The 21666-nt window shown below is 40.2% G+C and overlaps 1 long non-coding RNA gene across 1 annotated transcript; it reads left to right on the top strand.

Moving 5' to 3' along the window:
* Positions 1–3243: 3243 nt before the first annotated feature.
* Positions 3244–20348, top strand: LOC122555707. The gene is made up of 3 exons (XR_006313341.1): positions 3244–3324; positions 12890–12991; positions 19816–20348. It is a non-coding gene; the product is annotated as an uncharacterized LOC122555707 (long non-coding RNA).
* The last annotated feature ends 1318 nt before the right edge of the window (positions 20349–21666 follow it).

Raw genomic sequence — 21666 nt, 5'->3', positions numbered from 1 at the left:
TTGAATTGAGGGGGGGTAGATATAGGACTGAAGTTAGGGGTAGGTTCTTCACTCAGCGAGTCGTAAGTTCATGGAATGCCCTCCAGTAGCAGTGGTGGACTCTCCCTCTTTATGGGCATTTAAGCGGGCATTGGATAGGTATATGGAGGATAGTGGGTTAGTATAGGTTAGGTGGGCTTGGATCGGCGCAACATCGAGGGCCAAAGGGCCTGTACTGCGCTGTATTCTTCTATGTTCTAGATGATCACCTTATTAGGAATGTATTATAGATCCCCTAACAGTCAGAGGGAAATTGGGAATCTGTTATCTGTAAGAGTAATAGGGTAGTTATGGTAGGGGATTTTTAACTTTCCAAACATAGACTGGGACTGCCAGAGTGTTAAGGATTTAGTTGGAGAGGAATTTGTTAAGTATGTAGAAGAAAACTTTCTGATTCAGTACGTGGATGTACCTACTAGAGAAAGTGCAAAACTTAACCTACTCTTGGGAAATAAGGTGACTGAGATGTCAGTGGGGAGCACTTTGGGGCCAGCGACCATAATTCTGTTAGTTTTAAAATAGTGATGGAAAAGGATAGACCAAATGTAAAAGTTGAAGTTTTAAATTGGAGAAAGGCTAATTCTGAAGCTGTTAAGCAAGAACTTTCGAAAGCTGATTGGAGGCAGATGTTCGCAGGTAAAGGGATGGCTGGAAAATGGGAAGCCTTCAGAAATGAGATAACGAGAATCCAGAGAAAATATATTCCTGTCAGGGTGAAAGGGAAGGCTGGTAGGTATTGGGAATGCTGGATGACTAAAGAAATTGAGGATTTGGTTAAGAAAAAGAAGGAAACATATGTCAGATATGGACAGTGTAAATCAAGTGAATCCTAAAAGAGTATAAAGGCAGTAGGAGTATACTTAAGAGAGAAATCAGGAGGGTTAAAAGGGGACATGAGATAGCTTTGAAAAATAGAGTTAAGGAGAATTCAAAGGGTATTTACAAATACATGGTAACTAGGGAGAGAATAGGACCCCTCGAAGATCAGCAAGGCGGTGCCACAAGAGGTGGGGGCGATACTAAATGAGTATTTTGCATCAGTATTTACTGTGGAAAAGGACATAGAAGATATAGAATGTAGGGAAATAGATGGTGACATCTTGAAAAATGTCCATATTACAGAGGAGGATGTGCTGGATGTCTTGAAATGCATAAAAATGGATAAATCCCCAGGACTTGATCAGGTGTACCCTGGAGCTCTGTGGGAAGGTAGGGAAGTGATTACTGGGCCTCTTGCTGAGATATTTGTATTATTGACAGTCACAGGTGAGGTGCCGGAAGACTGGAGGTTGGCTAATGTGGTGCCACTGTTTAAGAAGGGTGGTAAGTTCAAGCCAGGGAACTATAGACCAGTGAGTCTGACCTCGGTGGTGGCCAAGTTGTTGGAGGGAAACCTGAGGGACAGGATATACATGTAGTTGGAAAGGCAAGGACTGATTAGGGATAGTCAACATGGCTTTGTGTGTGGGAAATCATATCTCACAAACTTGATTGAGTTTTTTGAGGAAGTAACAAAGAGGATTGATGAGGGCAGAGCGGTAGATGTGATCTATATGGACTTCAGTAAGGCGTTCGACAAAGTTCCCCATGGGAGAGTGGTTAGCAAGGTTAGATCTCATGGAATATAGGGAGAACTAGCCATTTGGATACAGAACAGATGTTGGTGGTGGAGGGTTGTCTTTCAGACTGGAGGCCTGTGATCAGTGGAGTGCCATAAGGATAAGTGCTGAGTCCACTACTTTTTGTCATTTATATAAATGATTTGGATGTGAGCATAAAAGGTACAGTTTGCAGATGACACCAAAATTGAGGTGTAGTGGATAGCGAATAAGGTTACCTTACATTACAACGGAATCTTGATCAGATGGGTCAATGGGCTGAGAAGTGGCAAATGGAGTTTAATTTAGATAAATGTGAAGTGCTGCATTTTGGGAAAGCAAATCTTAGCAGGACTTATACACTTAATTGTAAGGTCCTCGGGAATGTTGCTGAACAAAGAGACCTTGGAGTGCAGGTTCATAGCTCCTTGAAAGTGGAGTTGCAGAAAGATAGAATGGTGAAGAAGGCATTTGGTATGCTTTCCTTTATTAGTCAGGGTATTGAGTACAGGAGCTGGGAGGTCATGTTGCGGCTGTACTGGACATTGGTTAGGCCACTGTTGGGATATTGCATGCAATTTTGGTCTCCTTTCTATTGGAAAGATGTTGTGAAAGTTGAAAGAGTTCAGAAAAGATTTACAAGGATGTTGCAAGGGTTGGAGGATTTGAGCTATAAGGACAGGCTGAACAGGCTGGTGCTGTTTTCCCTGAAGTGTCGGAGGCTGAGGGGTGACCTTATAGAGGTTTATAAAATCATGAGGGGCATGGATAGGATAAATAGACAAGGTCTTTTCCCTGGGGTGGGGGAGTCCAGAACTAGGGGGCATAGGTTTATGTGAGAGGGGAAAAATATAAAAGGGACCTACTGGGCAACTTTTTCACGCAGAGGGTGGTACATGTATGGAATGAGCTGCTAGAGGAAATGATGAAGGCTGGTACAATTGCAACATTTAAAAGGCATCTGGATGGGTATATGAATAGAAAGAGTTTGCAGGGATGTGGACCAGGTGCTGGCAGGTGGGACTACATTGGGTTGGGATATCTGGTCAACATGGATGAGTTGGACTGAAGGGTCTGTTTCTGTGCTGTACATCTGTATGATTCTACGACCTGCTGCGTTTCTCCAGCAATTGCTATGTTTGTTTCTGCTATATAGTTGTGCTGCTAGAAATTCCTCCTTTCAAATGATTTTAATTGAAATATTAAATTCATTTCTCTGAATTTAAAGCATTGCATGCTATACTGTAGGAATGCCTTTCTTTGTACTGCGGACTGGTCTTAGCCCCAGCTTTTGCAGCCAATATCGTGATTTCCTTTCTTTTGCAGACAAATGGAGATTTCCCGGCTTTTGCAGACAATGTAGATAATTTTTCACCTTTTACAGTCTAATGGAGACTGTCCATACTTTCTAATAGTTTTTTCAACTAAAGCCTAGGTGACTACAGCCTCAATAAATACTTCTCATCTGTACCAAGATGGATCCCTGCCTGTACCAGATTCTAAATAGTCTTTTTGCCATCTCCTTCTTTTGGACTCTTGTTGGAATTTAAAATTGACTTTTGTCTCCTTATGCCTGGCTTTGGACATATCTGGTGCTGAACCTTCAATTTGAAATTGCTTCTAAGGACCTGGTTTTCCTTCTGGTTGTGTGCAGAGATCTCTACCCATTTTGGAGGCCTCGCTCATGGTGAGTTGTAAGTGCTTATTTTTTTTCATTTCTCGCCTCCTCAGTGCATTTAAAGATTATTTCTTGTCTGACTGGTATTGTTAACCTTACCTGCAGTGTTTTGACACCTGTTTGTTCCTAGCTGAACCTCTGTCATTGTTACCATGGATTTTCATTTTCTAATGACTCTGTGGCTGTGATTTATGACTAGCACTTGCTTCTGAGCTTCTTACTGCAGGTCTGAATTAAAAAAGCTTGCCGTGAAGTGCTGTTTCTCCTTTGCTGATCTATTGATGAGTTTCTCAGCAGTCTGTTTCACTGTTAAAATACTTCACTATCGCTGCAGCTACTGACTGTGTGTATGAGTAGTTCTTAAAACTCCAATGCCTTTAAAGCTGTAAATGGACTTTTTTCTGCACTCATTAGAGTTATTTGTTCTTGTGTGCATTGGTTTTCTCACCAATGCAAACATCCTTTTATTTTTTATTTACTCATGCGATGTGGGCGTTGCTGGTTGACTAGCATTTATTGCCTTGAGAAGATGGGTGGTGAGCTATCTTCTTGAACGGCTGCAGTCCACCTGCTGTAGGTTGACCCACAATGCTCTTAATTGGCGAAATGTGGTGTAATCAATTTCCATAACTGGTCATCATGTCATATCGATTTGGAACAGCTTACTACCACCAACTGAGTTGCACCACAAAAAGACTCACCTTAGACAAACATGTTGCCACTTGCTTGTGAAGACATCAGATGCAAATTACATTAGGGAGATAATGTAATGCAATGAGATACATTATAGGTGGCACAGTGGCACAGTGGTTAGCACTGCTGCCTCAAAGTGCCAGAGACCCGGGTTCAATTCCCGCCTCAGGCGACTATCTTTGTGGAGTTTGCACATTCTCCCCATGTCTGCATGGGTTTCCTCCTCCGGGTGCTCCGGTTTCCTCCCACAGTCCAAAAATGCGCAGGTTAGGTGAATTGGCCATGCTAAATTGCCCGTAGGGTTAGGTGAAGGGGTAAATATAGGGGAATGGGTCTGGGTGGGTTGCTTTTCAGAGTGTCGGTGTGGACTTGTTGGGCTGAAGGGCCAGTTTCCACACTGTAAGTAATCTAAACAAAAGATAAACATCAGCCCAGATATTACACCAAGTTTGGTTACTCTAGGAGCACCCAATTTGAATTAATAATGACCTACTTGCCCCTAAATGTTCTCTCTGTGGGAGATTCCTGGACGTGGACTCCCTGTTATGAACCTACCCAGCAACCCTCAAATCCAACAGCATCTTTAGAAACCATGGCCCTTTTTACAGCAGGAGTGGAGCCATGTTCTGTGATTTTTAAATGTCCAGCAGTACGACCAGCCGCTGTAACTGCTTCTCTGGAATATGCCAGGTAAATGTGGAATGAGGATGGCAGTTAGCTGAAAAATAAGGGTTCCAGTTGGCAATGGGTAGGCATGGACAGGACTAGCAGCTTAATGTTCCAGGATACAAATGTACAGAAAAGGAGGCAAGAGAGGAAGGGAAATGGTGCTTTTGATAAGGGATAGCATTACAGCTGTACTGAGGGAGGATATTCCCAGAAATACATGCATGGAAGTTATTTGGGTTGAACTGAGAAATAAGAAAGGGGTGTTCATCTTATTAGGAATGTATTATAGACCCCTTAACAGTCAGAGGGAAATTGGGAAACAAATTTGTTATCTGTAAGAATAATAAGGTGATTGTGGTAGGGGATTTTAACTTTCCAAACATAGACTGGGACTGCCAGAGTGTTAAGGGTTTAAACGGAGAGGAATTTGTTAAGTATGTAGAAGAAAATTTTCTGATTCAGTATGTGGATGTATCTACTAGAGAAGGTGCAAAACTTGACCTACTCTTGGGAAATAAGGCAGGGCAGGTGACTGAGGTGTCAGTGGGGAAGCACTTTGGGGCCAGCGACCATAATTCTGTTAGTTTTAAAATAGTGATGGAAAAGGATAGACCAGATCTAAAAGTTGAAGTTCTAAATTGGAGAAAGACTGATTTTGATGCTATTAGGCAAGAACCTTCAAAAGCTGATTGGGGGCAGGTGTTTGCAGGTAAAGGTACCAGGTGGGAAGGGTGTCAAGTGAGTGGAATGCCAGGAGCGGGTGAGGTGCCAGGTGTCTAAGATGCCATCTGGGTGAGCCTGGGAGTATAACGGATGAGAGAGGCTGAGCTCCATTGGAGTCACGCCATTGACAAATAGGGCTAGCGTCCGGTGGTGTGGGGACAGTGAGCATGGCAATGTCATGATGGGGGCTGTCGAACTGAGTCAGGTTGGGGTGTGGTTGTCAGGGATCCAGGTGTGTAAGTGGTCAGGGGTGGCATAGTTTGGGGTGGTGGTGGTGTCAGCAATGATTTGAAGGGTCAGGCTGATGTAATTGTGGGGGAGGTTAACAATGATTTGGGATGATCAGTTTAAAAGTTACTCAGAAGTTTGAATTGTTTCTTCATCCTCTAACCTTTCTATGTAAACCATTGTGCTTAAATGTAAGAGAACCTTTTACATTCTCTAACTTTATGGACTCCTTTGGACAGTTCCAAACAGAGTGAAATTGCCATCAGAAAATTTAATTTCCTGTCAACCCCCACAGACTCAACTGAGTTGGGGATTCCATAGGGTCCAATGCACAACTGCAGTTGATACTGCTTCAACACCTTTCTGATCATTGGCATGTCAGATCATTGCAATGAAGACTGAGAGACCTGCAGATACATGTCTACACTCCATAAAATCCTAAAATATTTGGTGTAATCTCCATCTAAGCCTCTGGAACATCATCATATTGGGTAGAGCTTAATCTAGTCTCCAACGTTAACCCTTTCAGAACCTTATGTAAACAGAAGTCTCCCTTAGCCTGCCAGAATAAGAGAGGGATATGAGACAAGGCAGAACATCAGAAAGGGAAAAGAGAGTACAGTGGATTCTCTCCCTAATGTATGTTCAGGATATTTTTCCTCTGTCACATCTCCTCAACCATGACATTCAGTGCCTGGCACAACCTCACAAGTTCAAATTGCGATAAACAGAAACTAGGCCCAAAACTGCAGGTTAGACTCTCAGGCAAATATGTCCTGTTAGCACTGCACTAATTTAGAATCTGTTTGCATATTTCACCAAAGTAACTCCCATTTACTTTCAACAACTCATTCTTGAACAAGTGCCCAGTCATTGACCAAGATGGCACTATGGCTTCCATTAGGCAGGCCAATGGACTCATTACAGGCCATAAGTACTCAGGATGTTGTATTGATAAAGGCAGAAAAAAATCCACCCGGAGGCCCAACTGAAAGCCTTGTTACAGCCTCTTTAGAAATGCAAATCTGTTAAAGGCCCCTTTACACGATTATCTGCCCAGGTTGCAGCTAACTGCATCCAGGAATAGAAGACGTACTTGCACCTGAATCAGCGGTCAATACAATGACAAGGTCTGATGGCTGGCTAGTTTAGGAATGCTCTTCCTGGCTCCATTGCAATGCCAATGACTGTTGCTCAAATCTGCTCCTGTCTCCTTTATGATCTTCCTCTCCTCCTCCCTCCTGGTTGTGGCTCTCCCTCCTGATAATATCCCCACAACCTGATAACTGCATGAGGCCAGAAATGAGATCTACCTCAGTGAGCTACCCACGATGCTCAGCAGGTCACCCTGTGGCCATTCCCTGCAGCCAGTTTGCTCTGTCTCGCTTGCATCAGCAATTTCTAGAACACTCTGCTCCTGCCAATAGATTCCACTAAGACTGACATGTTAAGTCTTTCTCGGATCTCAACAGTAATTGCCACCTTTTGCAAGGGATTGATTTATTTTGAGCTCTTTTAGGTTTTTTTCTTTCACTTATTGTGCTTTACTGCTTCCAAACAACTTCATTTAGAGAGAAAGGCAGAATGATGTAAATATCCTGTGGTGTAAAGGTTGGAGTAATTCTGGAAGTGCTGATAATAATATTACAGCATTTAAAAAGAAAATTGTACTGTCTGATTCAATAGGCTATTGGAGATCTGTCTTAAGACTAAATATCAGATTTCACACTGAGAACTCAGTCAATGAGAGGTTCCTTTTGCATTACGTACTTATAGTGCTGATGGGTTATCTGATTGAACGTAAAGGCGAAAGCGAGTTCTGCAGATGCTGGATATTAGAGTCAAGAGTGTGGTGCTAGAAAAAGACAGCAGGTCAGGCAGCATCCGAGGAGCAGGAAAATCCACAGGCAGTGCTGAGTTGGAGCATTGCATCTGGGGTAAGGTGGGGGGAGAGGAAATGAAGAAACTGGTGAAATCCACATTGATGCCATGTGGGTTGGAGGGTCCCGAGGCGGAAGATGAGACGTTCTTGCTCCAGTTGTCTGGTGATAAGGGAGTGGCGATGGAGGAGGCCTAGGACCTGCATGTCCTCGGCAGAGTGGGAGGGGGCGTTGAATTGTTTGGCAATGGGGCAGTGGGATTGATTGATGCGGGTGTCCCAGAGATGTTCTCTGAAGCGCTCTGCGAGTAGGCATCCAGTCTCCCCAATACAGAGGAGATCACATTGGGAGCAACGGATATAATAAATGACATGTGTGGAAGTACAGGTGAAACGGTGATGGATGTGGAAGGCTACTTTGGGGCTTTGGACGAAGGCAATGGGGTAGGTGTGGGCACAGGTTTTGCAAAACCTAGTCTAACATGTGTCAAGTGGCTGCTAGAAATGGCTTGAATTCATTTTAAAGGAAAAAAAAACGCAAAAGTTAGCCAATTTATTTTTGAGCATTTGGTCGGGGATTTCTTTGAAATGGTTTGCTGCAAACATCAGCAATGGTAGAATAAACTCAGGTTCTCTTCAGCAAAACCTGATTCAATCAAATTATAGAAGTCAGCCACAACTTGATTTAATGCTACACCAAGTCTTAACTCTTCAAACAGAATTGTGCAGAAACAAATTTATTGAGAAACAATAATTATACATGACATAAATATTGATGAGTTATTACCATATTATCAAGTGAGCTGATTTATGCATTGTATGTGTGTATGTTCCTTCCAGCTTTTCACATCCTGTTCCTTCGAAAGCCACAGATTTAATGATGGGATAAATAAACAAAGAGATGTTTGGGTTTAGCTCTTCAGTTGACACATTGCACTGCACATGTCCAATGAGAAAAATAAATATGTCATTGAACACGAGATGCTGAACACATTTTTAAATCAAAAAGCTGTGCCATGGTTTTTTGCCAGCAGAATGTTTTATTAGTTATCACAGCACTCAGCAGAATATTCAATTACTGAACCAAGGCATATGGTTACTGCTACCCCAATCAATGCACTTCTGTTTGGACTTTAAGACACCATTCCAATTTTTTGAGTTATAAATTCTGTTCAAAGTACATCAGCAAGAAGTTTTATCTTTCATGGGATGGAAATGATCAATTAAAAGGGATTATGGGCCATTAATTCTCCACAAAATTGAAATAATTAAAGAACATTCATAAAGAGAAGCCTATAATTTTGGAAGGCTCGGATATATCGGAAATGTATTATTATTTTTTGCGAATAAACATTTCTTGAAAACTGACCACTACTAGTTTTTGCTGGTGGTGATGTCACAGCATCCGAGCAACAGCTAATACTGCTGCCTGAAAATCTTAGGAAACTGTAATAAGTTCATAAAAACTGTGCAGCATTTAACTGATAGGTTGTTAATGTGCACTTCTGTGATTGTGCACAAAGGGCATTCACCTCTGTCTTGTGGTTGTCTTCTTCAACTGTCATCCTCTGAGTCAAATAATTGGGTCTTCAGTCACGACTCCTGATAATGTGAAATAACAGACACCAGAAGGTAACCTCCTGCCGTTATGAATGGGTTGTAATATTGAAAGTCACTGACAAGTATCCATCATTTGATTAGCTATGCTTGTATTAGTTTGTATAGTTATAAACTCATGCTGTAAAAATATTTTTGCTTCTTGACATTTTACAAGACACTATTCAGCAACTAAAATAATGAATTTGTGAAATATTATTCATTTAGGATGTTTGCGTGTTACTAACAGGACCAACATTGATTGTCCATTTCTAATTGCTCTTGAGAAGATGTGTGAGCTATTTTCTTGAATGTCACAAACTGGATTGTGTAGGTATAGTGTAGATCTGTTATGAAGAAAGTTGTGGAATTTTGACCACAGGAACAAACAGCAAATTATTTGCATATCAGGATGGTCTATGACTTGTGGAAAACCTGCTGGTGGTGGCATGGCTTCGAAGAATCTGCTATCCTTGCTTGTTTAACTGATGGATATTTCAGGCTTTGGAAGTGGTGTGGAAGGAGCTTTGGTGAGATTCAGTAATAGAGTATCCTGACTGCCTTGAAGGGGAGATGTTTAGATTGTCTCTTGTTGGTGGCCATTGCTTGGCACTTGTATGGTGCTAGCTGAAAATGTGTTGCTGGAAAAGTGCAGCAGGTCAGGCAGCATCCAAGGAGCAGGAGAATCGACGTTTCGGGCATGAGCCCTTCTTCAGGATGCTGCCTGACCTGCTGCGCTTTTCCAGCAACACATTTTCAGCTCTGATCTCCAGTATCTGCAGTCCTCACTTTCTCCACTTGTATGGTGCTCGTCTATTCCTGATGAAGGGCTTTTGCTTGAAACGTCGATTTTCCTGCTCCTTGTATGCTGCCTGACCTGCTGTGCTTTTCCAGCACCACTCTAATCCAGGCAGTGGTTACTTGCCAGCTATGAATCAAAGACTGAACATTGTCGAGGCAATCCTTCAGTATTGAAGGAATTATGAAAGGTACAGAACAGTATGAACTCAAGCACATGGTCCCAAGTCCAATGCAGGAAGGTCATTGATGCAGTAACTGAAGATGATTAGACCTGGGACACTAGCTTGAGGAATCCCGATAGCAATGGTGTTGGACTGAGATTATCAACAACTACAACAATCTTCCTTTATGTTAGAGATGACACCAACAAACGGAGAGTTTTCTCTTGGTTTCAATTTTAACAGTACTCCTGGATGCTGCAGTTGGCAAAGTGCTACCTCGATGTCAAGGGCAGTTCCTTTTAGCTCACCTCTTCAATTAAGCTCTTTTATCCACTGGTGTAATGATGTCAGGATCTATGTTGCCCTGGCAGAACCTAAACTGAACAGCGGTGAGAAGATCATTGCTGAGTAGGTACCCTCTGAGAACACTATTAATAGAACTTCATTACTTGTTGATATAGTAATGCATCCATAGAATTAGAATTAGGTTTTATTGTGATGTGTACTCAAGTACAGGAATACATGGTACAGTGAAAAGTGTATAAAATTGCCATTCTCTGGTGTCATCTTAGGTACAAAGGTACCTACATATAAAATCTTAGGTATAAAGTAAAAAAACTAAAGCTAAAAGTTCAACATTACAGACTTCTTACCCATGGCCCTGGATCCGGGTTCTTCCACCCCGATGCCATCAGAAGGCAGTCAGCTATCTTTTTGTGCCTTTGCCGTGTCATTTCCACAGAATCGTGTCACTATTTTCCAGCATCGTCTTGTCTCTACACATGGCACTGCCACCATGCGACCACCCTGGAAATGCAGCCGCCTCTGAGGCTGCCAGGTCTGCCATCGCACACTGAGCTCAAACACACCGCCCGTGTGCCATAGCCAGGATCACAACCACATCTCCTTCCGTCACTACCAGGATCATAACCTCATCTCCCTCCGTCATTGCCAGGATCATAACCTCATCTCCCTCCGTCACTGCCAGGATCACAACCTCACCTCCCTCCGTCACTTCCAGGATCACAACCACATCTCCCTCTCCCACTGCCAGGATCACAACCTCATCTCCCTCTCCCCCTGCCAGGATCACAACTTCATCTCCCATCGTCACTGCCAGGATCACAACCTCATCTCCCTCCGTTACTGCCAGGATCACAACCTCATCTCCCACTCCCACTGCCAGAAACACAACCTCATCTCCCTCCGTCATTGCCAGGATCACAACCTCATCTCCTTCTCCCACTGCCAGGTTCACAACCTCATCTCCCTCCATCACTGCCAGGATGATAACCTCATCTCCCTCCGTCACTGCCAGGATCACAACCTCATCTCCCTCTCCCACTGCCAGGATCACAACCTCATTTCCCTCTCCCGCTGCCAGGATCACAACCTCATTTCCCTTACCCGCTGCCAGGAACACAAACTTGCCTCCCTCTGTGACTGCCATTGCCAGAAGCAAGTCCAATGCGCTGGACACCCTGATAGTCTCTGAGCTTTCCACAGAAGATAAGTGAGGTTAAAAGATTTTTAAAAAGCAAACAAAGAAGAAAAAAATCTAAATGTGGATGGAGTAGATGAGCTCCCTCTCACAATATGCTGCCATCTTAACTAGAAGCAGCTTTGCTCCTCAAGTTATCGTGGATAATTGGTATAATACTTCCCTTTCAACGCATTGAAATTCACCTCAGCCCTCACCCCAACCCAATTCTGGCTCGGTTGTGCCTTGCTTCTTCAGAACAAACCAGGGGTTGAGTGATGATGCAACTGCCAGCTTGCACAACAAATATTATTGAGATTTTGCATTCAAATGGGCAGATTAATGATTCAATGCAGTTAATACTTACTGGTCAGAGAAGGGAAAAAATATTAACATGCTGTACCCTCAATGCAAAATCTATGTGATGCTGCAATTGTGTAGATGAATTCACAGTTCTCATACTATATATGGGTTTTGAAGAGAAAAATATGTTGTAGGCACTTTTAATACACAGTGCTTCTATTGAGAAGTATATCATAAAATAAGGTAATACAAGTTTAGTTGTGGGATCATAGGTACAGCATTATACTTTCTTATCACAATCAAAATTACATTTAGTTTTATTTAAACCTCCACAAATCTGTATTCGTTTAATTATGTACATTATTAGAATCACTTTTTGAAATTTCATCCTAATTTTCCAATGTGATATTAGCTGTTTCTTTTTAGGATTGTTTGAACCTGAGTTACTTTAGGCTTTTGGCAATCTTTGTTGTTGATATCCTCTCTACATAGAATCAAACTGATAAACTCTGAGCTGTGATTCACACAGGGAGGAATATAAGTATGAAATTACTGAGAAGGACTGTTGGATTCCCATTCACATAACAATTGCTGAAATTAAAACATCCACATAAAATCAAAAATGGAAACAGTTTCAGTGAAATCTGTTCACCAACCACAGAAAGTAATTTGATTTCTCATAACCATGAGCCAGATGCATAAAAGGACAATCAACCACAAGTGTCATATGGAACAGTTTTTTTAGGAAATATTTGTGACTCCTTAGGTCTTTCTAGGCTTATGGAATGCATCATTAGAACTGTATTAATAATTATGTGAATGTTACTCATTTATATTATTTTCTTCACTGCTATTTGTCACTTGGTTCCAGATTTGAGGGTGCTCAAACTGTTACTCTTAATGTTTGTCCCATAACTTTTGATTAATTTGCTTCTGGTATGTATTTTTCCTGAAACATTGTTTGTTGAGTAATAAAGAAGGAATTTTGAACTTCTCTGGTTGTGGTTGGAATATGTTGAATACTATTTTTGACCTGCTCAGGGTGAAGAAGGTTCCTTTCTACACAAGAGTGGCTTGGGTCTAAACCTGATACGTCTCTTCCAAATTCCTTCATTTAAACAAGAGTATGTTCTACAATTCTAGGTAAGTACTTGTCTCTCTCCTGTACTGACTCACACTCTAGCACATGACTGCTGTCGTCACTACGACATCATGATACACTTTACTATCCCATAACTTGTTAATGCATTGCTCCACTGACCCCTTCCACTACTCCTACATGTGATGACTCTGAACTGTTCTGTGAAATGGTTTCTAAAATGAAATAAATCATTTAGTTGAAGATCAGTTATGGGTGGGCAACAAATATCTACATTGCCAGCAAAACTCACATCCAATGAAAAGGAAAAAGAGAAAAATAAAACAAGGTAATAACTAATCACAGAAGTCCATAAAAGCTACACCATAATTACTATGAAAATGGAAGGTAAACTGTATGGGCTCTGTTGTGGATGTGTAAATATGCCACTTCACTTTCCCTCTCTGTGATCTTTCTCATGGTGGCTAACATTCATTTGATAAAACTAAGAATATTGTTGAAAAGATGTATCCATTAAGAATACTTTGTAAATCTGTGACAAGAGACTTTGTGATTCTCAGCTCAGTTCGATCATCTTTATATTAGTAAGAAATGCTTATTGATTTCTGTGCCTTTTCCTCTGCAATGTATGAGTGGACACACAAAGACAAACTGCTTTTCCAATGTAATCCTTTCCCAATGAACACCCACGCACAGTGCAGACTGTTGGCATGCAGAGCTATGCGTCCACAGAATTCATGATAATGGAAATGCGGATGATTGTAGCATGCTAATGTTGCTCCATCTGCATGATGAGAGAGATGAAATAAAGGGAAAAAAAAAGACTTTTTAAAACAATCAATATTTTCATGATGTGCTCCTTTATATAGATATTCAATTTCAGGCAATCTCTCCAGTAATTTCAAGGAAGGAGCAAATATTAAGACTTACATATGCTTGAATGCTTAGTTGCTCACTTCAATTGATTTTTAAACTGAGTGCTCTGAATAAAGTAGCTTTGCTGAATGACTGAATTTAGCAAATTAAGTAAATATAATCAATGTCGAGTATACTTCATTAAATTTGCTGTTTGATTGATTGATTGATTGAGTGTGTGTATGTGTGTGTCTGTGCATCTGTCTATCTGTGTACGTGGTAATCCAATTTCCATTCACTGTTTGCATCAGTAACTCCTTCATAATACTTTTTGCAATGAGGTTGCAAATATTGCAGGGGAAAAAATGTGAAAGATCATTATTCTTTTTATTGAATCCTGATTGCTTTCAGAGTTTTCAAGGGTCAAGCGTATAACATTCAATAGTTGGTTTAGATTCAGAAAAGTAAAATAGGGCAAAATAAAAACGTATGTATCTTTTGAAAATGAATATGGCCTTGACAGTTAAGTTATTAATCATTCAGATTGATTCTACTCAGCTTTGAACCTCACCAAATTCATTACTAAGAATAGTTTCACCCAAAACTACTCTTTTTATTCTGACTCAGGGGCAATGGTTCTCTTGACTGGTCATAAGATTCTTTGGGGTTCCCACAGAAAAGACCAGGCGTCAATAAAGTTAAGCGAGGCAATCATTTGTGGGGAGATCAAGACTTCCCATTTAGCCAATCACCAACCTTTTCCTGATCTCCATTATTGAAATCTTCATTTTACCTTGATTCTTTCAAAGCTTAATATTTCCAACATAAGAATATGAGACATAGGAACTGGAATACTCCAATCAGCCTCTCAGGATAGTTTTACCATTTAATATGATTGATCTTGATCTCCTACTTTAACTCCTGCGTTGCTGCCCATTCTGTCTCCATTCCCCATAAAATTCCTCTGTCCACATCTACCCTACCTAAGGTCCCATGCACTTGTTATCTCTAATTTCTCTGATGTATGTGGGAACATGGGATTGAGCAAAGGCATTCAGAACAGCAAGGGGTTGGAATTTCTTTTATATTGAAATACTATTGACAAAGGTGGAGGAGGAACAAGGTGAACAGGCAGTATAAAGGTCACGTGCAAAAGACAACGGGGTAGTTAATTGCAGTGAAAGTGAGTTAGGATGCAAATAGATTTAAATTAAATTGTGAAAAAGAGAACATTTTGAAGAAGAGTCATACTAGACTTAAACATTAACTCTGCTTCTCTCTCACAGATGCTGCCTATTGTGTTATTTCCTGTTTCTCTTATATTCTCTGTGTTAGTTCCAGATTTTCAGCCTTTGCAGTACTTTGCTTTTAATTAGTTAACTCCAGCTTGTAACTCCATTCAATTAGATAATAATGGTTAAAGATTCCATTTATTTGTCATTTTTCAATGTCATTAGATATCCTTAGCAAATTAAAATCTCAAGTATTGCTGGGATATCATGGGTGAGGGAAGGCATATCATTTGGGAATGTCCTGTCCTCTGTGCTTTAGAAGATATCACCTTTTGTTCCTCACTGCCTACCTGACCTCAGAAAAATGGCGTCCCAACTCCCTCTGATGTTTCCTTAGGCTCTCTGATACCTTTCAAAGCCCAACTGTCTCTAGCAGCCATCCATCATCTTCATGCTCTTTGGCAACCCTGATAGTAACCATTGCGCTCTAGTACTACCTGCTGAGAGAAATCTGATTGGCCTGCAGCTCTCAAAGCCAATGTATTATAAGGTAGTTAGTACCTGAAAGTGTTGACTGCCAACACTAGAGATTCTCTACCAATCAAGATATGAGGTCTGTCCTTGGAGGAGTTAATCAGTTTTCAATGTGTGTGTTCCAGTTGTTTCTAAGTTATGTACATGAATGTTTCAGTAGGAATTATGTGTACTTACTCATATTTCTAGCTCAATGTCTTCTGAAAGATTCTCAGGTATCTCAGAATACTTGTAACTAACTATTAAGTACTGTGTAATGAACCTACCATGTTATTAAGACTGAGCCAATCTCTGCTAAAGATTTTGTGAAGTCATCCTTCCCAATTTGTTATCAGATGCCTAAACTAATACTCAGCAGGACGGTCAGTGGCAGTGAATCTACCCAAGGCATCTCAGATAGTTCAGGTGGCTATGACCACATGCCAGCAGAGCTGATTTCTGAAATATATATCAACCAGAACTTCTTCTCACTGTAATGCTGATCTCTAACTTTGAACTGGCTTGGTCCTTAGTGTTCCACTGCCTACAGCTCCATAAAATTCAGTGCATTAACTTGTTTTCACTACATTACTGTTGGTTGATCTACTGAGTATTTACTGCATTAGCTGTTTCAATTTGAGATTTTTTTGCATTCTCATTATTTTACTTTCGTGTTCATGATTAATTAGTTCACCTTTAGCTATGCCATCAGTTGGTAAGGCCCTAAGATTTGGTATTTCTCCCAATCTGCCTCTCTGACCAAGCTTTGACCTTCAAATCTTGTTATGCTTTTTGCTCAAGTGAAGCACTTTGGACATTTGATTACATTAATGGTACAATTTAGTTCAAGAATTTTGTTCTGTTTTTACTCCCTGCAAAAGTGACCATTCAAGTCTTCTATTAAATACATATCGCTTCTGCCATGTATGTCTCCATTGATGACATGGGGACTGAAACCAATATCCATCAGAATCCCACTCTTTCTTTCTATTCATTCTGTTCCCACTGTCTTCTCAGCCTTGTTAAAGTTCTTTGCATCTATTCTTCAATAATGATTTATTCTCCTTCTCTGTGCCTAACTTCACAGATCCTTTTGAAGATTCATTAGCTCACTGTACTTGCATACAGATTTAGCTTGAAATTTCATGACCCTTTTAGTACATTCTGACCTAAACTTATATGTGCATGCAGCTCCTAACCCTCCTCTTTTCAATCAGACACAGATCCCACATCTGAGAGACCTGTTGCAGGCATTTGCTACATGGACATGGAAAGTTCCTGTGATCTTGAGATCCTATCTTGGGAGGTTACTATGTTGAATAAAAAGAGACTGACTTGTTCCATGAAAGATAATCTCCACTTGGGGAATAAATCAGATGACTGCAGAATGCTGGATCCTTGCAAGGAACATACATGCTGCAAATTGCCAGACCATTAGATTTCAACTTATCAAGCCTTTGGACAATCTCTCACATTCTATTTTCAGTTGCCCAAATGGCTTAATTTATACAGATTTAAAACTAACTCTTTGTCCCAATGGAGCTTGTGTGTTCTCTGATATGCCCAAATGCTGTAGGCCCCAATTAAACCGAGACACCTTCACCTCGATCCTGCTTAATCTGATGGGCAGAAACCTCAAAAAAGTGATAGAATCACAGCCTGTTGACAGTTAATCGTACATTTTCTTGTAGCAGTTGTTTTTTACGTGAAGTCATACTCTGTGGTGAAAGGCCAGTGGCAATTTCAGGTTTCCAGTTTACCCATGATAACCTCTTCCTCAGTCAAACACTACCGTTTTCATTTCCTTTAATCTATAATTACTAAGTCAGAGCCACACACACACTCGCCAATGTAACTTATCCAATGACTTGGCAGAACTTAAGCAGGACACTACTATGGTATAAAACCCCTCAATTGAATTTCCAAGGTTGCAATAAGTATCACATTTTCATCAAAACATTTAACATGATGAGAAAATGAATTAAATGATCATTACTCCTTTTATTATCTGATAATACTTGTTTGCTCTTCTTAAGATTGGCTGAAATTTAATTAGCTTTTATTGACATTTGTAACAAATTGTGATTAAACAGTGACCCTTATCTGACTTTATTAGCAAAGATGCAGAACCCATTAGAATTTGTCCAATACAGAAAGCTGTGAACAGATCAGTCAGCAAAATAGAAGATTAAGTCTATCAAGTGAAAACATGTCGATTGCAATTTTAATTTTGATACTTCAATTTACTTCTGCTTATGACAGCGCATTGGTTTGACAGGGCTATACATCTATTCACCAAAGCAATATACTATTATGAGGTTACAATAGCATTTTGCTTTGGTGGAAAGATTTTTGGATTTTGTCCCAATATCAAAATGTTCTCACTCAGGAACACTATGTTCAGCTTCAGAAATACGCCTCTAAAGCAAAGAAAATCCTGTTTTATGAGCAGGTCCCCATTAAGCTCATCTACGACTGCAAATTGCTAATCAAGTATTGACCAAACAGGATGGCTTTCCCCTCTCTTTGTTTACATATATACACACATGTTTGGTTGGTCATATTCCTATTTATGTTAATGGATTTTTGTATGTTGAGCAAAAAGTCTCACAAGACTGTCACACAATTTGTCTAAAGTAACATGGATGAATTAGTAAATGCAAACTCTACCACTCAAAGATCTGCCAGACAGGAAAAACTCTAATGATTTCATCAGCTTGTCGAGCTAAGTCTTGACATAATTGTCAGTACATATCATCTATACTCCAAGAAACTTCATCTTTCATTATTGTTCCTTCCTAACACTTAGAAACACAAACTCTTAAACTCACAGGCTCCTCTGAATAGCACTGTTGCTCATGCCATTTGCCCAAAAGAGGCAAAACCAGTTGTCAAGGATACTTGGCTTAATTCAACAATGCAATTCAACATTTTATTATGGGACTCAGGTAATCTTGTGGTGTATTGTCCCGGTCGCTTACATATGCTTAATATTTGTTTTTATACAAGATGTGGGCTTTCCTAGCTACTTGCCCTCGAGAAGGTGGACTGTCTTTTTGGGCAATTGAAATCCATGTGGTGTAGGTACACCCACAGTGCCATTATGAACGTAATTCCAAGATATTGACCATCAAACTCTGGTCACTATGTTTAGAGTCTGCACTACTCCACAAGAACTGGAACTGAAGATGTCCACCACTGGGGCCCAGCAAAATAATATAGGTGGCAGTCACTTCATGATGCTCATACTCAATGATTGAAATCAGGGGCTGTACTTAGGAACTTACTTTGCTGATAACTTCCCTGGTCTAATCTTAAAGCCTCAATTCACTGAGATGCAACAAGACATCTGTCTTGGACTCCTCCTTTTCTCATTTGCCAGATTTATCTGCCATTGTGGGTCTACCCAACGTCACATGGTCTGCAGTGGTTCAAGAAGGCAGCTCACCACCATTTTTTCAAGGCAACTTGGCAATAGGCAAGAAATACTGGCTCAGCCAGCAACCCCCCATCCCATGAGTATTTTTTTTTAAAATTAACCTTTGGTTTTTTTAACATGTAAAAGAATTCCACTTCTGCCAAGGCCTTTCTGCCTCCCTGATGTTTGAATGCATAAATGTCAGTATTTTAATTTTAAACTTATTCAATTTTGGCCAGGGCAAATATTGTGAGTGTTTGTTACATCTAGGTTTTATCTGTGTATAATCTGAGGAGTACTACCTTGTTGAAATTAAACACAAACTATTATCGCACTAAAAATCCAAAAAATCCAAAGGGAATGCAAACAGTCTGCCATGTAGGAATAAAACTTATGAAATAACATTCATTGTTTATGGTCCTCTTTGTAACATAGAATGTACATTGTCATTAAAATTCTGTGGAGATGCTCTAATTCTGCTTGTGTAGCTTTGCCATTTTGTTTCGGATTGGAGTGTTCTCCAGCCAGTTACATTGAACTTTCACCATTTTCCAGTGAAGGTATTTCTTTCCTGCTGGAATTTTAATGCACTAGTCTTTCAATATTAATAACAGTTAATGCATTAATTGGGTTGAACAATTACATCTGCTGTAAGGATCTCTTGGTGGTTCCATTTGTACATTTACCTAGGAACCCACCAGACATTTGCGCCATGCAATACAGAGCAATGACAGTTAGCTGCATTCTACAGCTGGTATATGATCTGCTGCACAAGGTTTCTGCTCAGGCAGACAGAATGAGAATGACCCTTAGCATTTTAAAATAACCTTTTGTTTTCCTGTAATTGCAGGATGTTAAAGACTAGGGTTTTCCATCAGTGACTGTCAACAAAGTTGAACATGATACAGAGAGATAACAGTGACTCCTTTCATCATGAATGCAAGTCCATCATCTTCAGATTAAATATTTCAAACACAGACTGGAAGCATAGCATTGTTGATTAAATTTGTGGTGTGTGACACAAACAATGGAAGTGAAGAGCCAGAAGGAGAAAATAATTGGAGCAGGAAGATGAAAAATGGCAAGGCTGGAGGAGAAAATCAAAGATGATGAAATGTATGTTGTTACCATTTTGACAGGATTATTTATTCCAATCCAACAATGAGTTTACATGCTTTCGGGCAAAATGGTGGCCTAGTGGTGATGTCACTGGACTAGTAATTGAGAGCTCGGGCAAAATGCATTTAAAACTCACCATGGTAGCTGGTGGAACTTGAACTCAATTTCTAAATTGGGTATTTAAAACTAGTTGTGGTAAACATGACCATTAAACTATCATTGATATCACAAGGAAAAGAAATCCATCATCTTTGCTTAGACTGACTCCTGACCTTGGCTCAGCTGCCATCTGAAATGGTCTAGCAAGATTCTCAATTCAAATCAATAAGAAAGAATCAAAAAAATGCTTGCTTTGCTAATGATATGCACATCTCATGAAAGCATATCAATAAATAAATTGTATACTTAAAAGACAAGGAAATATATTTTGTATGTTTATAATATTATAATTATTAGAAATTCTAGTTAGGCACTTGGGAGTATGGTTGAACATCTTAGGATCTTGTAGAGCGATGACCTCAATCCATAAGTCATCCAATTGTCATAGAAATAATATCTATTTATTAATGTAACTTGTAACTTATTTTTATTCATTCATGGGATGTGGGAACCTCTGGCTGCGGCAGCATTTATTGTCCATCATTAGTTGCCCTTTAGAAATGGCAGAGAGCTTAAACTCCTGCAGTGCACTTGGTGTAGGTATAGCCACAATGTCATTTGTAAGGGAGTTCTAGGATTTTGACCCAGCAACATTGAAGGAACAGTGATGTATTTCCAATTCAGATGCTGAGTGGCTTACAAAGGAATTTACAGGTGCTGGTGAATGCTTACATGTGTTGTCCTTGTTCATCTACGTCAGAGGTTTAGAAGGTGCTGTCAAAGGAGCTTGTTAAGTTGCTACAGTGAGTTATGGAATGCTCTCATGTAATAATTTACATATTCATTCATTAAATGTTGGCATTTACTGACCATCCCTAATTACTCTTGAACTAAATGGTTTGCTAGGTCCTTTCAGGATAGTTAAGAGCCAACAATATTGCTGTAAATCTGGATTCATGAAGAGACCAGGTAAAGATGACCAATTTACTTCCCCAAAGGACATTAATGAAATAAATAATAACAATCAACAGCAGGTTTTAAGTGAATTGAAACTTCAATATCCCTGGTGGGATTCTAACCCATGTCTCCGGAACATTAATTTGGGAGTCTGAATTATTAATCCAGGAACATTACCATGACACCATAGCAGTAAAGAAAGTGCATGAGGCTGGTAGCACTGGTACATGTTTGCTGATGACTGCTTGATGGAGGCATGGTGCACTGAGGAGTGTGAGAGGTGAGAAAGAGATATCATGTGAAGACGCATTCACTGACCTTTTCTATTCATGTGAAGCCATGAACTTCTTGTAACTGCTGCCAGGTCCCTGAAACCAAGTTTTGCAAACTGAGCTCCCTGGCAATACTCCCATTTTCATCTCAGGATTTGTCTTCAAACCTACATTTCCCCCACCTCTGGAAACCCTGTGTCTCTTCCCTCCTTTGCACTCCTGTTCTAATTGCTTCAGCACATGAGACTGTCAAG

Source organism: Chiloscyllium plagiosum, chromosome 1, assembly GCF_004010195.1.
Source record: "Chiloscyllium plagiosum isolate BGI_BamShark_2017 chromosome 1, ASM401019v2, whole genome shotgun sequence".
NCBI classification, from domain to species: Eukaryota; Metazoa; Chordata; class Chondrichthyes; order Orectolobiformes; family Hemiscylliidae; genus Chiloscyllium; species Chiloscyllium plagiosum.
The sequence above is the reverse complement of the archived record's forward strand: the minus strand, read 5'-3'. Positions and strand labels throughout refer to the sequence as shown.